The sequence below is a fragment of the Osmerus eperlanus genome, chromosome 28 (assembly GCF_963692335.1).
Source record: "Osmerus eperlanus chromosome 28, fOsmEpe2.1, whole genome shotgun sequence".
NCBI lineage: Eukaryota > Metazoa > Chordata > Actinopteri > Osmeriformes > Osmeridae > Osmerus > Osmerus eperlanus.
Genome location: NC_085045.1, coordinates 5,506,884 through 5,522,540, shown reverse-complemented (window position 1 = coordinate 5,522,540; position 15,657 = coordinate 5,506,884). Strand labels below are relative to the sequence as shown.

Sequence of the window (15,657 nt, the reverse complement as noted above, 5' to 3'; positions counted from 1 at the left end):
GTGAAGCTGTTAATGCGCGTCGTCCGAGCCCTGGCACTGTGTGTGAGGACTCCCATCTTAGTGAGCACCTTTGTAATAATTAACAGGCAGCAGACAAGAGATGGCTTGAAGGACACAGAGAGAGAAAGAGAGAGAGAGAGAGAGAGAGAGAGAGAGAGAGAGAGAGAGAGAGAGAGAGAGAGAGAGAGAGAGAGAGAGATTTACATAATCACTTCAACAGGAGAGAGGAAGGCATCACTGGGTAGGTAGCGTAGGTAACGCACCGCAAGTGTTTTTCATATACTGCAACTGTCTTCCTTTTTCCTTCTTTTAAATGCTGTTGTCAATCATTGTTTCCAGGTTTGTTCATTTCCATGGAATATGACCACATTTATTGCACGACGCATGCAATTGATTTTGTGATAGGATATCTTTCAACTTAATTGATACTTTAGTTTCAAGATAACCTCAACATAATTGAGGTCAATTCATGTCCTCTTTCACACAACAACAACTTGTAGTGAGGTACTCTCTAAACGGTTTACTGTCGTCATAGGACGATTTCCCATATAAAAACAATACATGTTCAAGAACAACGTCCCGACACATGACACCTCTAAGTAAATATCTAATGTACATATTTTCATCTTCGCAGAAGCTTGGAAAATGTGAATTCTTGAAATATTAACGAACAAGCGTTGTGTCTGACCGCCGTGTCGACAAACGCCGTTTTGTTCTCTGCAAGCTCCTGACACGAGAATGCCAGGCGCCATCATAGGTGACAGTAATCCAGGGATTTAATGTATGCAAATGAAGTGCTTGCCATGCATCGTGGGCAACGACAGTAATTGAATAATTGGCCTTCAGAGCGCCGCGTGCCTCGATGAGCACGCCACACATGTAGATGTGTACGTGTGCGCGAGCGTGTGTGTGTGTGTGTGTGCCAGCGGACATTTTAGCTCTACCCTCCTCACACGCTCACCACTGCCAAACGCCTTAAGATGGTGGCACCTTGAGGCAGAGAGACACTCCTACTGGGAGCCACCCTCCTCCTCCTCCTCCTCTAACTCAGGTCTTCATGACAACACAGGACAGACGCTCGCTCTCCCTAACCCCTGCCCCCCCCCCCCCTAATAAATATTTAATTCCCCCCTCTCTAATAAGGATATTAGGCGCAAGCACACCAGCCTTGGCGTATATGCATGAGTCCGTTCTCATCACATTTACATAAAAGGGCCAGATGCTAATGTGAGCGTAGCGACTGGCGCTGCTCACTGCTCTGTATGCAGCGTTGCCCCGGACAACCCGAGATGCCATATAATTTAATTGCGAAAGAGGATTGCAGCCTCCGATTGGTTCGCCGCGTTCAAAACGACGTCAAGGCCTCGGCGTGGCGTGTTTTGCATCGGGGGCGTGGGACTGGCTCATTTTAATTGTAGCCGTGTCACCCCTCTTTATGATTTTTTCATTATTTCACAGCAAACAAACCCCCCGCCCCCCTCTTTTTTTCACATGGCAGGTAGAACAGTCTGCGTCATGCATAATGTAAACAGTGTATTCAAATTGTGTCCGATTTACGGTGGCCAACGTTAGGTTGGACCTTCCTCTAACACTGTGTGTGCATTCCACATCTTAAAGCGAAATAAGAAAATGACGCGAGCCCTAGGATTCAGAACTGCCCGTTAACAGGATCAACCTACAATTGCCCCTCCTATTGTCTTATGAAATAATAACACCTATTACCTTCACTATGGCCTGAGGTCCAATTGATCTCATAACTCAACGAAACCTTTGACTGCAAATGTGGAATCTGGCACAATGGTACAGCTATGTGTACAATACAATCAAATAATCATAATCGACATCCGTTTATGAGTGGTGCATAGTCAATACAGTTTTGTTAAGTCTCTAGCGTCCCCCAAAGGTAAAGCTATAAACGTATGAATGTCAATGAGACTAAATGCAGACTAAGTCAAGGATATTGTGGTTCAGTTACCATAAAGCTGCCTAATGGCATCATGTGAACTGGAATGTTTTATTTTTTTGCTTTTTTGCCAAGACAAATTGATATGAAGACTGATTGCAAAATCGTTGAGTTCCTGCTCTTTCCAACATTCATATAATCCAAACTTTCCTGATATGGTTAAGGCATCTATATTATCTTAGTCATATTGACCCTAAAACATTAGAATTCACTTTTTTTGTGGCAGCTACACTTAATTCCTTTTTTTTAATTCCTAAACTTCCATTTTGGGGTCATTTAAAGAAGCTCCAAAAGAGTCCATGTACTTAGATTAATATTGTACATTTTTCTTAGGTTTGAATATGATTCAAACCTGATTTCATTATGACCCCAGGACAATAGAAGAGTTAAGTATGTACAAGATACAATTAGCATTAATATTTACAACAAGCAAGAAGACTAAGGTGTGATCGATGTACATTAGGCCTGATCCAGTGTCCGCATGCTGTTCAAGAGAACAGCAAGTCTCAAGGCATAGCGCTTGGTTGTTTGTAATTAAAAGGCAATGAATTATTCAGTGACACGAAATACATTATTTACACGCTTTCATCTTAGGAAAGGATTCTAAGGATATTTCAGATGCAATTATACTAATTTATTTATAGCAGGCGGTATTTGCATAATCAAAAGCGAGCTGAGCTGAGCGATAACCAGGCGAACAGACTGACAGCAGGGTTGTTGTCTGTTTTTGTTTTTTTTTACTGTAAAACCGGCAGTCATATACACTACCACTATATGCACACACTACCAACTAATCAGAACAGCTGTATTCAGATTAAGACCGACTGAATGCAGCATGTTATCTGCGTTAGCATCATAAGGCATGGCATGAGAATGGTAGTGTAGCATTTTGTTACTATTTTTGTTTGAGTAGGATGCTGAATGCCTTTAAACAGTTAGGTGCTCCAAAGCAGTGAAAGACTTTCCCCCAAAAATATTATCGATTTACTGTCTTATTTAGTTTCATATATTAGGCGGCGCCTTTTTTTATTTACACAAGCCAATATTTATTTTTATTTATCTTTAGAGAAGGGGTGATATGGTTGTTGAGTGATCAGAAATCGGATTGTCAGAATAAATGTATTTAGTTTTGTCAAGCTAAAATCTTAAACTGTTGTTCAGGCTATACAGATTATAAATAAATAAATAATTACAATTCAACTTCCTGCATGAACACATCAAATCAAAAAATAAAAAAAATGCACATGTACAAGGCCTGCTTCAGTGGCAGAACCAGAGAGAAAAGAGGTCAGTCTGCCACTCTAACACCACACACACAGGCAACAGAGTTCCCAGGTCTGAGACCAGCATAATCCTCTAGCTCTGTGTGCTGCGTGTAGGCACTGCTAAAGGAAGGTCACATGTGAGAGGAAGAGACCAGCCGGCGTCTGGCATGACCACCGCGTCTGTGAGGCTGGCTGGAGGGAGGGTGGCCCACTGCGTCTGTGAGGCTGGATGGAGGGAGGGTGGCCCACTGCGTCCGTGAGGCTGGATGGAGGGAGGGTGGCCCACTGCGTCCGTGAGGCTGGATGGAGGGAGGGTGGCCCACTGCGGTTGTGAGGCTGGCTGGAGGGAGGGTGGCCCACTGCGGTTGTGAGGCTGGCTGGAGGGAGGGTGGCCCACTGCGTCTGTGAGGCTGGATGGAGGGAGGGTGGCCCACTGCGGTTGTGAGGCTGGATGGAGGGAGGGTGGCCCACTGCGTCCGTGAGGCTGGCTGGAGGGAGGGTGGCCCACTGCGGTTGTGAGGCTGGCTGGAGGGAGGGTGGCCCACTGCGGTTGTGAGGCTGGATGGAGGGAGGGTGGCCCACTGCGTCTGTGAGGCTGGATGGAGGGAGGGTGGCCCACTGCGTCTGTGAGGCTGGATGGAGGGAGGGTGGCCCACTGCGTCTGTGAGGCTGGATAGAGGGAGGGTGGCCCACTGCGTCTGTGAGGCTGGATGGAGGGAGGGTGGCCCACTGCGTCTGTGAGGCTGGATGGAGGGAGGGTGGCCCACTGCGTCTGTGAGGCTGGATGGAGGGAGGGTGGCCCACTGCGTCTGTGAGGCTGGATGGAGGGAGGGTGGCCCACTGCGTCTGTGAGGCTGGATGGAGGGAGGGTGGCCCACTGCGTCTGTGAGGCTGGATGGAGGGAGGGTGGCCCACTGCGTCCGTGAGGCTGGATGGAGGGAGGATGGCCCACCGTGGCAGAGCACAGCATGCCTGCTGCTCCCCACAAGATGCTCAAGTGGCCATGCATGATGTCATTAAAAAGGGCCGACCATGACATTCCACAATGGATTATTAGGACGTGTTATGGTTGGTTGATCTGTTATTGGAGCAGATTGACCATGTCCTTGTTAACAGTTTGACTGTGGTAAAGGGTGCCAATGATCCATTTTTGACTGTGTGTGTGTGTGTGTGTGTGTTTACTTGTCTTTATGAGTACAGGAAATTCCCAAATACTTAAATGATGCAGTGTCATGCATTTGTGTTTTGCATGGAGCGGTTTACCACGGCAACAGTGAACAAAGACATTGGTCCTGTCTGAGTGAAAATGAGACGATTCAGTATATGGTGTGCTTCATACGGTGTGGCCATGGTACCCTGTGCCGGGCTGGGCATATCCATCACAGATCTGCTAATGTGGGAAAAGTCACCTGACAGGAAATACATTTCAACACCTCAATATGTGTGATAAATCTAAATTGAGCCCGGGAGACAAAAAAAAGGGGGTGGCATTCTCGTATTTTATGTACACACAGACCCGTGGATACACATGTGCACACATACACACACGCACACACACACACATAACCAGGAACCTTTCCTGCTCCAGCAGCTCTGATGCCGGCATGCCCATGGTGAGCTCACCTCCCGTTGCCACGGCGACACCAACCAGAGGGAAAAGCCTGGCGCGTTTGTGTGTGTGTGCGCACGCGCGCGCGTGTGTGAGCGCGTGTGTGGCGGTGAGTGTGACAGAAGCTCTAGCGGGAGGAGGTGGGCCTGAGGAATTCACAATGTGCCTCGCTTGTTTAACGTCAGTTCCCCCCCGTTCAGTCGCCGCACCTTATCAAGGGACACGCTAAACTGGCCTTTTCAATTATCAAGGCAATGCATTTAGCACGGGGGCCTGTTTATAGTAGCAAGGTTAGCCGTTTAAGGGAGAAGCGTGAGGACTACAAAGGAGGAAACACACACACAAAGGTTGGTATTCATATGTACATTTTGAGATGTGCACTACACATACTAAAGAAAGCGCACAAAAGCTCAAACACAAGAACAAACATCCACACACACTCAGACTTGTACATTTTAAAAAACAACCCCCCAAAAAACACTCTCTCACACACACACACACACACACTCATACACGCTTGTATAAGTATTAGCTTTGCTACCAGCTGCATGGGAGAATTCTATTAGTGATGAAGAGCTAGCTAACCCAGACTGGGGTCATGTGTGCTCATCAATGGTAGCTAGCCTAGCGCTCCACAGTCGTGAATGGTCTGAATTCATTACCCCTGGTGCACAGATGGTGTCTGGCAGCCTCTCTCAAGTTCAAGTTCACATCCAGGAGACACCCAGACATGGCCAGACCAGACAGATGCACAGGCCATTGTTCCTCATCAACATGACGTAGTATGGATAGCCTGGCAACAAAAAGGAACAGCACAACACAGACTCCCTCTCTCTCCCCCAACACACACACACACACCACTAGCCACGGCAGAACAAGTCTTGACATTTCCGTGGAGTGAGGTGAACCAGTTTGGAGTGTGTATCTGATGGTGGGCGTGATTGAAGGATTGGGAGCATGAGTTTTCCTTTTTCAATTCAGGCTCATATTTTCCCCGTGTACAGCCGCAAATGTATTTTACGTCCAGACACTGTGAGAGGTAGGAACAAGACAGTCTGTAGTGTCTTACCATCGCAAAGGACAATTTACAAGAAGTGTTAGCCAGGTTCGAACAGGTTTCCTAATGCAATCCAACACGTTTCCAATAAGAATAGCAAGAGTATGAGGATGATTCTCACATCCTTTGTCTGGAACAGAGATTACCTGGGCCCAGCCTCATCATAAACTCACTGCACATGCCATATTGCAATTGTATTACAACAACGTGATCTCCCACTACAGAGAGGCCCCGTGGAGAAGAAAAAAAACTGACACAGCTGCATATGCACCCGCATAAAATATGCCGATGGCTCGTCCAATGAATATGAAAAACCTGCCACGGATCTGTTACTCAACCAATCATGTGACAACAATGGCCGCTGACACTGTAAGGGAGGGGAGAGTAGAACCGCCGTTGCCAAGGAGAGGAGAACGGTCGCCACCCATTTCTACACACATAGTCAAATCACACGGCTATATTTCTCCGTGAAAATGGGTCCCTTTGAGACGAAAGGCAAAAGGCCTTTCCTACTTACTGGGCTGCATGTATGGCGCGTCCATAAATAACCTCACAACCTCACAACCACATCCTACCGCAAAACCCAGTGCACCAGGTCTAAGGGAAAAAAGGATGCACATCAATATTATTGCATATGATACGTAGGTAACCACTTTGGCACAGCCTGTGTGTATGTAGAATGGAGAAGAGAGAGAAAAGAAGTCTTGCAGCGTTGGAGACCAAGATACATGTGAGATATGTACATGCATGAAGGCAGAACACGGACATGTTATGGTTCGAGTATGAACCATAAACCAGAAGGAATATGGAGGGTGATTGAGAAAGCGATGCAAGTGTGTGATTCAGAGGTTTTAGACATGATACTGATCTCTCCTGGCAACACTGCTGCCCAGCATCATCTTGTGATGGCTGCCTGACTGACTGACTAGGGCTGTACAAAAAACAGAAACAGTTAGGACAGGCCTTCACAAATGAAACAAAACATGCAGAAATAAAACACGTTTAAATGTCCCCCTTAGTGATGCCTATTCTCGACATGATTGTACTTCATACTAAAAGGCAATTGCTAAATACAACGATTTATTCTAAATAATAATTGATAATTGGCCTAGGTAAACGCGATAGGCCTATTTATGATTTAAAAGGGCAAGAAAACTGAATTACCTCAGGTAGGCTAAGCAACTTCACTAAGCAGGTTTACTGTTGAACTTTACGAAATAATGCTGTTTAATTCGGCCAGTGCAATCATTTCATTCTGTAGAAAATCAAATAAACGATATTTGGCGGGTAGGTTACAGACCTAAAGTTTTTTTTTTTCTTCTTTACTCTGCGTTGACATTCAGTGTGGCCCTGAGACTCGAAAACAATGCAGTCATTCATAAGTCTAGACGACGATTTCAATCGACTTAACGGGGTACAATGGGACTTGGTTATTCACTGCTTGGCCAAATTGTGTTCTCAAATTTTCTTTCGGGCAAACGTATAATGACCTGGTATTGTATTCGCTCTTTGACAAGGGTCGGAACTAGACACTAGTTTTGTCTGACGGTGTGAGAAAGTCGGCAAGAGACCCTTTCAGCGAGGCAGTGCTGAATGCAGCCACTGTGGACCTATTTAACATTGAACTTGAATAATCCTCTGCCACTTCACTCGCCCTGGGCCTAAAAATCAAACGCAATCCCAGCATCAAAAATTGTTTTGGCGCAACAATAAAACACAGAAACTCCTATCACATTATCAACACTGTGAAGCACTGCGTTTACACATTGAACAAAAATATATGAAACGTAGTAAAATACACAAACTGAGCACCAAAGCAGGCTTTATGGACTATTAATACATTCGTCACATGGTCAATCAAATCAAAAAGCTTTAACTATAGGGCTTTAAATAGGCAGTGTGTCACTGCTCTATATCTTTCTTTTTAGTTTGCTGCCCTGCCACAGCTGATGGCTTTTAATACTGTGTTAATACTGAGATAAACAATCACTCCACTGTCTTCCTAATGGCTCTTAATGGGGTTAGAAACCACAAACACAGCCCGCAACAAACCTAACCCAGGAATAAATAACTCTAGTAAACACCTTCAATAGTATTAATAGGTCACAAATACAAAATCCAACAAAGAAGGAACAGTGTTTTTTTTACAACTCTGGCAACACCATCTTAATGTTTATAGTGTTTGTAAAATGCTGCCCAACAGAGTCATGGGTCATGGGTCCCTTTTTTACCACTAGTGTATTGTGACATGTGCCTATTTCTCAAATATTCTAAATAAATTTATTAGTAGTTTACAGGGATACAAAAATGTCAGAATTGTACATTAGCCATAAATCTGTGATACAATCAGTCTATGTAATATGATTAAAGCATTTAGTCTTTTTTTTATACATGTCTTAGCATGTCTTATTTAATCTCAAAATGATAAAATAAAAATAAAAACTAGGTTATCCTTACAGTAAATATATAATTCCCTTATGTTGTTCCAAGAAATACTTTTTTAAATCATTTTGTAAAAAAGAAAATCACAAATAAATATTTAATGTAGATTAACATCCTTCATGGTCAAGTTCAAATACAAAGTATAGGCCCTATGTAATATATTCAATTTGTTAGACTGCTGTCAGCCTATATTGTCTCTAATATTAGTTTTCATGAGTCAAACAATGGATGTGTGTTAGGGCACTCAAGTAGGCCCGTAGAGGATTCCATAATTATAGCACATCCTTGTCGGATTAAAGCCTGTTCAGTTTTAAGATAATGACGCGAGGTCCTCATTACCAGTACAATTGGGGAGGCATTACGGATTCAAAACCGTTACTACTCCAAGTTTGGAGGCCGCGTCGGCTGGGTGGGAAACATCGGTCTCTTTCTTTGGGGATGCAGATGAGTCTGGCGCACGTGACGTCTTTTCATGACCCCTGTCGCCCCAGTCCCCCCCGCACTCTCGGCGCTGTCTGTCATATTCGGACTGAGCATGGCATTGCCACTTGCCCCCGAGCGTGGGAATGGGAGCGTCCAGTCGTTCACATCTCCTGCACTGCGGTTAACGGAATCAATTAAGAAGGGCCGACCCCCACTCTCCCTAAACCCCCGCCTCCTTTTACCCCTATACCCCAATCCCCCCTCCCCACTTTTTGTCAGCTCTGTATATGTCCTAATTATTGCTGTTTGGGATGCCAGGGCCGTTTCCTGGATAGACTCAATCATGCTGAAATAAAAAGTGGGGAGTCGCGCACGTGGGCTCCATAGACGTCAATCTCATTTCCAATGCTGCATGAGCTAAGCAGATGGACAATGTAGGCCTATAGGCCAACACTTAGTCAGACATTTTCTTTCCTAGTTGCCACACTTTAAAAAAGATATATTCTTTTAAATAAAACATTAAGGCCGCTGACAGAATAGTTGCAGGGGCTTTACTGACCTAGGCATACGAATTATATGTTGTGTGTGTGCGCGTGTGTATGTGGTCGCGCGCGCGTGCATCAGCGAAACAGGAAGTGTATTAATATACATTACAGCAATTAAAAGTTGCACCGTGAACTGAACAATAAACAAATTAAACAAATGACAAAAAAATCGAAATTGGTTTAAATTATATGGATTAACAAATGACATGCTGAGCATAATACTCCTTTTTAACTAAATGATGAATAATATGTCCAACGTTTGCTGAAATTAGCTCTAGATTTGATTTAATCCTCCAAAGTCCTGGATGAGTCTGGAAGTAGTTACTACTTTCGGTTATCTAGCTTTATGACGACCAACGCACTCATACAGCTAGATAACCAAAGATAACAACACACTCCCTATTCTTCAGCAAAAATGCACACGTCTTCTGTTAGCACGATGCAATTGCTTGTGGTTCAGATTCTGCTTCAAGAAGTGTCTTACTCCTAAACACATTGAAGCTATTGAGTTGAGTGAAAACATAGCCAACTCCAATTATAATCCTATTTATTGCCATATGGGTCACCGTCATAGTACCACAAACTCCCACACACCCATCGTTAAAGCATGCGTTCTTCAAAAAAGGTATATAATCCGTGTGATTATCTTTTTCATATTCAAATGTCATATCAAGTATTACTGAGTTGGAAGTTGGGTGCCGAGGTAAGGTGCAGCCATCCTTGCACAGGGCCCTGATTTGCAATGCAAATTGACTCAATCCCACAAAAGGCTCTTTCGCCTCTATTAAGTCGTCGAGGCAGGAGCAATAGATATCCTGTGAGGCCAGCGAAGAAGATACGCGGAGGGGGGAAATCCGGTCCCTGTAGAAAGTGCAGTAACAACACGGGAATTACGACGCGATTGTTTCGGATTATGAAGAGAGGAGCTCGTTTTGGCCGAAAGATGTCAAGTTGTCCGCACGTATCCCGCGTGTGCTTGAGGAAAGACACTGCCGATGAATGTGAGCCAGGGGTTCCGTTCTGCTGGCTAGCTGCTGCCAACGGTCTGAAAGGAGTGTGGAAAGGGCCATCCCCAAGGAAAGGGGGGCACAGAGGGGTGGTGGGCTACCAATGCCAAAATCTGGACCAACCCTGGCGAGGTCAAAGGGCTCCGACCACGGGAATGTAATGATGATGATGATGATGTCATGAAAATCGCAAACGCACGCTCGTATTCATGCACCATTGAATGGCAAAGCTCCTCGCGCTATTAGTCTACAGGGCGCACTGGAATAATACCGCTTTTCTGCTGGCGATCTACACGCGTTCACCCACAAGCAAACGGCAATGGGCGGCAGCAGAGAAAAAAAACACATTTATTCTATAGAACAAGGACATCATTATATTTTCCGAAGTCCCATGCAGCATTTACACAAAGCAACCTACGTCTGTGCCGGACAGGGCATATGGCAAGAGTCTGTTCTGAAAGCGCGTTGTGTCTTTTACCCTCTTTATGCACTCAAACAGAAATATGTACAGAAACAATGAAAGGGCTTTGGTTTACAGAAAATCTGAACGGAAACAGTAGAATATGTAGGCTGTGTAAGTTTCTCTGACTGAATGGATTTGCGTCGAATTCATCTCTAAATGTGCAGTAGCCTATTCGTCGTGGCTGGTGGTTGTAGTGGCTCAGGTAGGCAGCAGGATGTCGCATTTTGCACCTAGATTCATAATAACGAATTTAGACATCGTAGTATAGCCTACCGCATCGGATGTTGCAATTGTTATTTTTCAGACGCATAGCCTTTTCTCTGGTGTATTTATTTGTATTCGCCTTGCAAACAAGGACCACAGCCTAGTCAGTCACAGTGTGTACAGGTGCTAAGTGTTTCAGCGAGCAATATTTGGCTTACACTTTGGCATGAAAGCTTTCTTTAAAGTATTGTTTAAATGAAAGAATCTGTGCGTCTCTCTCTCTCTCCTTGTGCACACGCGCGCGTGTGTGGAGTGTGCGTGTGTGTGAGGGAGAAGGGGTGGGGGTGGCGGAAGGGGGACGCTAAGAGTCCTGCTATATCCGGTGACTGTCAACTATCACACCATACAATATGTTTATCAGTTCCATATATACATAATAAAAAGTTGCGCAAATTTGCTTGTAAGGCGACAGTTAAGAATACTCTTCAATATGCTGTCACCAAGCCCACATATACTGTATCTCCAACCCAAAAACGCATTCACTGCACGTCACCATCCAGTCTGGCTGTTTCATGTAAGCCTAAGTGTTAAAATGTAAATGTTGCAATCCATATCCATCTCTACCAGTTCACCTGTCGAGTAACACAAACACATCATTTCAACTCCAAGTGCAACATTTAGACAGGTTCAGTACGAGCAAATGGGAATGCATTCAGTTGATCAGCCCAAGCACGCCTGCATTAAAAGTTATTCAGACATGCTTGCATTTGTTTACTGGTAGACCATACCTTCATTTGTAAATCAAAGTCAAGGTAACAATGATGTCGAACAAGAACTTAAACCAGGCCCGGTCCAATGGGCCCACGTGTGTATTATTCCCCCAGTTAACCCTTTCAACATTCAGGTAGGTGCACTTCTCCCGTGATCGAATATGTGTACATCTTATGACATGAATGTAATCTTTCAATGTTAGCACCATGCATTGGCTATACTTTACGCGTACTGCAACCTGAACCTTTTTACGTACCACATCGGTCTTATGTCAGATACTATGGGCTACTGTTACTGTTAGCTTGCCTCCTAAATGACTGTCTAACATGATTTGCCTTTTGTGTTTTGTTGTGCAAATGAATAAAATATATTTTGTATTTCAAGTTTACCTTTACTGTGTTATTTCATTCAATCTTATTGAGTATTCGGTAAAGTCTATGTGAGATCATGTTTATGGGGGATAGTGAGTGCGTGCGTTTGTTTGTTTAGTCATAAAGACAGAATCTTTATGAACTAAGTGTATTTCTAATCAAGCGTCTTCAGGATTTTAGTACATTTGCACCAAAAAAAGATACTTCCATGTCATCAAATATATAACTCTTGGGATAGGCAATCAGAAGTTAAAATCACAATTTCAACAAATTTTTTGTTGAAAGTTATACAACAAACATTCCACACATGTATGTCAGTGTAGTGAGACGTTGGTTTATGCACTCTCGGCACGTTGAATATATCGACAGACTCGATAAAAGACTTATGTGCCATTGAGCTAACTAAAAAGGACTAGAATAAACTCAACGTCGATTATTTGGAAAAACATGGGTCGAGTGCACCTGAGCTCAAATAAACACGGATCAAACAGCCAATCTACTGTATCTGATTTGATACTGGACTTAACTTTTACGCAACCTCAGTTTTACGCATGCAAGACACAAAGATCAAGGCAATGAGCATCCAAGTGGCACTTACTTCCTCGAGCTGTGCCGCAGTCATCACATCAGTCGGCCTCAGCGGTCAGAAATCGTCCAAGATGGAGACATACGATGGGCTGTTGGATCAGTGTAGGTTCCCTACAAATATCCAACTGTCCTTTAAAGTCCCTTTATTTAAAATTGCCGCTAACGCTCAGTTCATTACGCGTGCTTCAGCTGCTCTGAGTAAAGCGCGAGCATATTCCAAGCACATGATAGACAGAGAGAATGGGGCGAAGGGAAGGGAAGAGCGAGAGGTAGAGAGAGAGAGAGTGAACTTTCCCATAACGCCAGCACCAAATACAAAGTGCACAGTTGAGCTTTGAGAGTCTGCAAGTTCTTTTTTGGAAGGGGGGGGGGGGGGGTTGGGGGGGGGGGGGGGTTGGGGGGGGGGTGAAGTCCATCCTTCTGTGAGAAAGAAGACGTGCTCTGAAATTCAAACAAGTTCCCTGGCTCTTTTGTTGGGCACGAACTGAGGAAGCATTGTTCGTCATTTGGCTTGGACTCTCCCCTTACCCCGGACCAGGTTCCGAAGTGATCCCGCAGCAGCAGTAATGAATTTGCTGCAGGCTCTCCCTTAACACGTTGTGACAAACGGAACGCATTTACCGTCCCTCAGACAAAGATGGAAAATAATTCACTTGGTGCAAACCGAGACTGTGAATGAGGTCTACAATAATTGGGGTCTTTGTGAAGAAAACATTTTAAAACTCAATGCCAAATGGTTTGGTGTACTCATACCTCTTCTGCGTCCAGTATAAAAGCAATCATTTAAAACTATGCAGTGGTTGCCTCTCCCTCTCCCTCTCCCTCTCCCTCTCCATCCCTCTCTCTCTCTCTCTCTCTCTCTCTCTCTCTCTCTCTCTCTATATATATATATATATATATATATATCTCACTCTCTTTCACACATACACACACGTATATGTCACGAATGAGTGTGTAAACGAGAAAGGTTGTATGTGGAAACACAATATCACCAAGGTGACCTAGGTCTAAAAGTAGTCTGCAAACAAGTTTGTAGTCCTTGATCAAGTATTAGTGACCAAATGTGTAATTATTTAAATCAGTAATATTCATCCATAAAATCATTGGTATCATTATGTTTTAACATTACATTACATTATTATCATTACAATTACTATAGTTATTTATTTAAAGTCACAGAAATGGTTGAAGTTATCAGGTAACGTGTTTTAATGTAACAATTGTATTTTTCTTTACTGAAACATAGTCAAATCTTAAACAAGAAATACAATTTTACTGCACCTCCCACCCTTGCAAATTCTCCTCATTGCCTAATTGCAGGCGTATCCATTTGATTCAACCAGATTCACGTTTTGGTTTAACAGCGAGGTCACGTTCAATGACGTAGACAAGCATATCAGCTACGTGCAGCCATATTTAAATACATCAATGAAATTAGTGCATCAAAATATGCAAATCTCGCTTACTTAGTCCGTCTAGACGCACCCGGAATAATCTTCCACCGCCGATTTTTGGGTACTTGATTACGGTTTTAAAAGCCAACATTACCACTTTGTTTGTTTTTCAAGAAGGTATGGTGATATGAGCGCTGAAGACTGGACACACGAAGAAACGGTGGGTTCTAGGAGGAAAATCGCCCATGCGTAATGAGACAGCCCGCTCCGCCATTCTCGGTGCTTCTTTGGCTCCAGTGTGCGTATTATTTTTCATATTGATGCATATGTAAAAGGTATATTTGCATGTTACCTTTCTATATTTTGAATTGGCCATTTCTGTAGCCTGGCTAAATAAGCTTGACTGTTGAGATGATAAGGTGTTGCAGATATTGCATTTTATTTGTAAATTAATAGAATAGTGATACGACCTATGTTTGTCGAAATATCTGACAACTAAACTGGGTAATACTTTGTTAAAGATCTACTTTGGTAATCAATAAGGACATAGCTATAAAGCATGCATGAGCAAAAAGGTTTTTGGCGACCGGACAAGATTGGCTTCGGTGACATGGTAATGCTGTTCAAACTGATACTATTATATTTCTCTATAATATTTTACGTATCTTTTTCTACACTTATTTCTTATGTTCACCAGAACTTATTTGAGTCAAATGATGTGTGGCTCTGCACTGAGCCCTAAACTCCATAGATACGTAACAGGAAACGGTGACTTCTGCAGGCTCACCCGCTCATGAGCAGCATTGACGGGAACGCGCGTATGTACGAGCACCCACACACTCACCCACACGCGCACACACACACACACTCACACACACACACACACACAGCGCGCCGACACATGGAAACGTTTGGATATTTTATTTAATTCCACCAGTACATGTATTTCAGTTTATCATCAAAACAAAGGTCTAGGCTACTGTTAATTGGGACCATTAAAAATTAAACGAATTAAATAAAATACCAAAAAAGTATGAATCGGACACATTTCACTTACCCTCACCATCTTTTCCTGATTGGTAATGCAATGCGGTCTCTAAATCATGTTGACCGCCAAATTTCCACACTAACTTATTGTGCAAACAGCTTGGAGATGGTGTAGTATTAGTCCCTCGTAAGTCAGCCTCCTCGTCAAGTGAACCTTGCTCCCGATCCGCTCGTCTGATGTGTCACCCAATAGAAGTGGTCAGACTGGCACACGTAGAAGATATTTTTTTCTTTCTAGGCAATGCACATGCTGTCATAGACCAGTAAGTTGTATAACTTCACAAACATAGTGGGTTGTTCTAACCGTTAAGATTCCTACATGTTCCTCTCACATCTCGTTAGCCCAGCACTGCTTTTTTGCAAGTAGGCTATCATAGAAGGAATGGTGTGACGCACTTGGACAATATGTAAAGCTAGAGCGAGACATGTCAGCTGTAGTCTAAATGACCTAGATACGCAAAACGGTGATTTTCCAATCATACTCACTCACATTTAACGGCCAGAGGCC

General features: G+C 43.7%; 1 long non-coding RNA gene across 3 annotated transcripts in view; it reads right to left on the bottom strand.

Moving 5' to 3' along the window:
- LOC134015099 (uncharacterized) overlaps nt 1-15,404 on the bottom strand; it is a 36,520-nt gene extending 21,116 nt beyond the window's left edge. The window contains exon 1 of one of the 3 annotated variants that reach the window (XR_009929062.1): nt 15,160-15,404. This is a non-coding gene — a long non-coding RNA (uncharacterized LOC134015099). Of the gene's footprint in view, nt 1-12,718; nt 12,937-14,174; nt 14,252-15,159 lie in introns of those variants that run through there. The other 2 variants (XR_009929063.1, XR_009929061.1) reach the window with 2 other exon arrangements.
- Nucleotides 15,405-15,657: the final 253 nt, after the last annotated feature.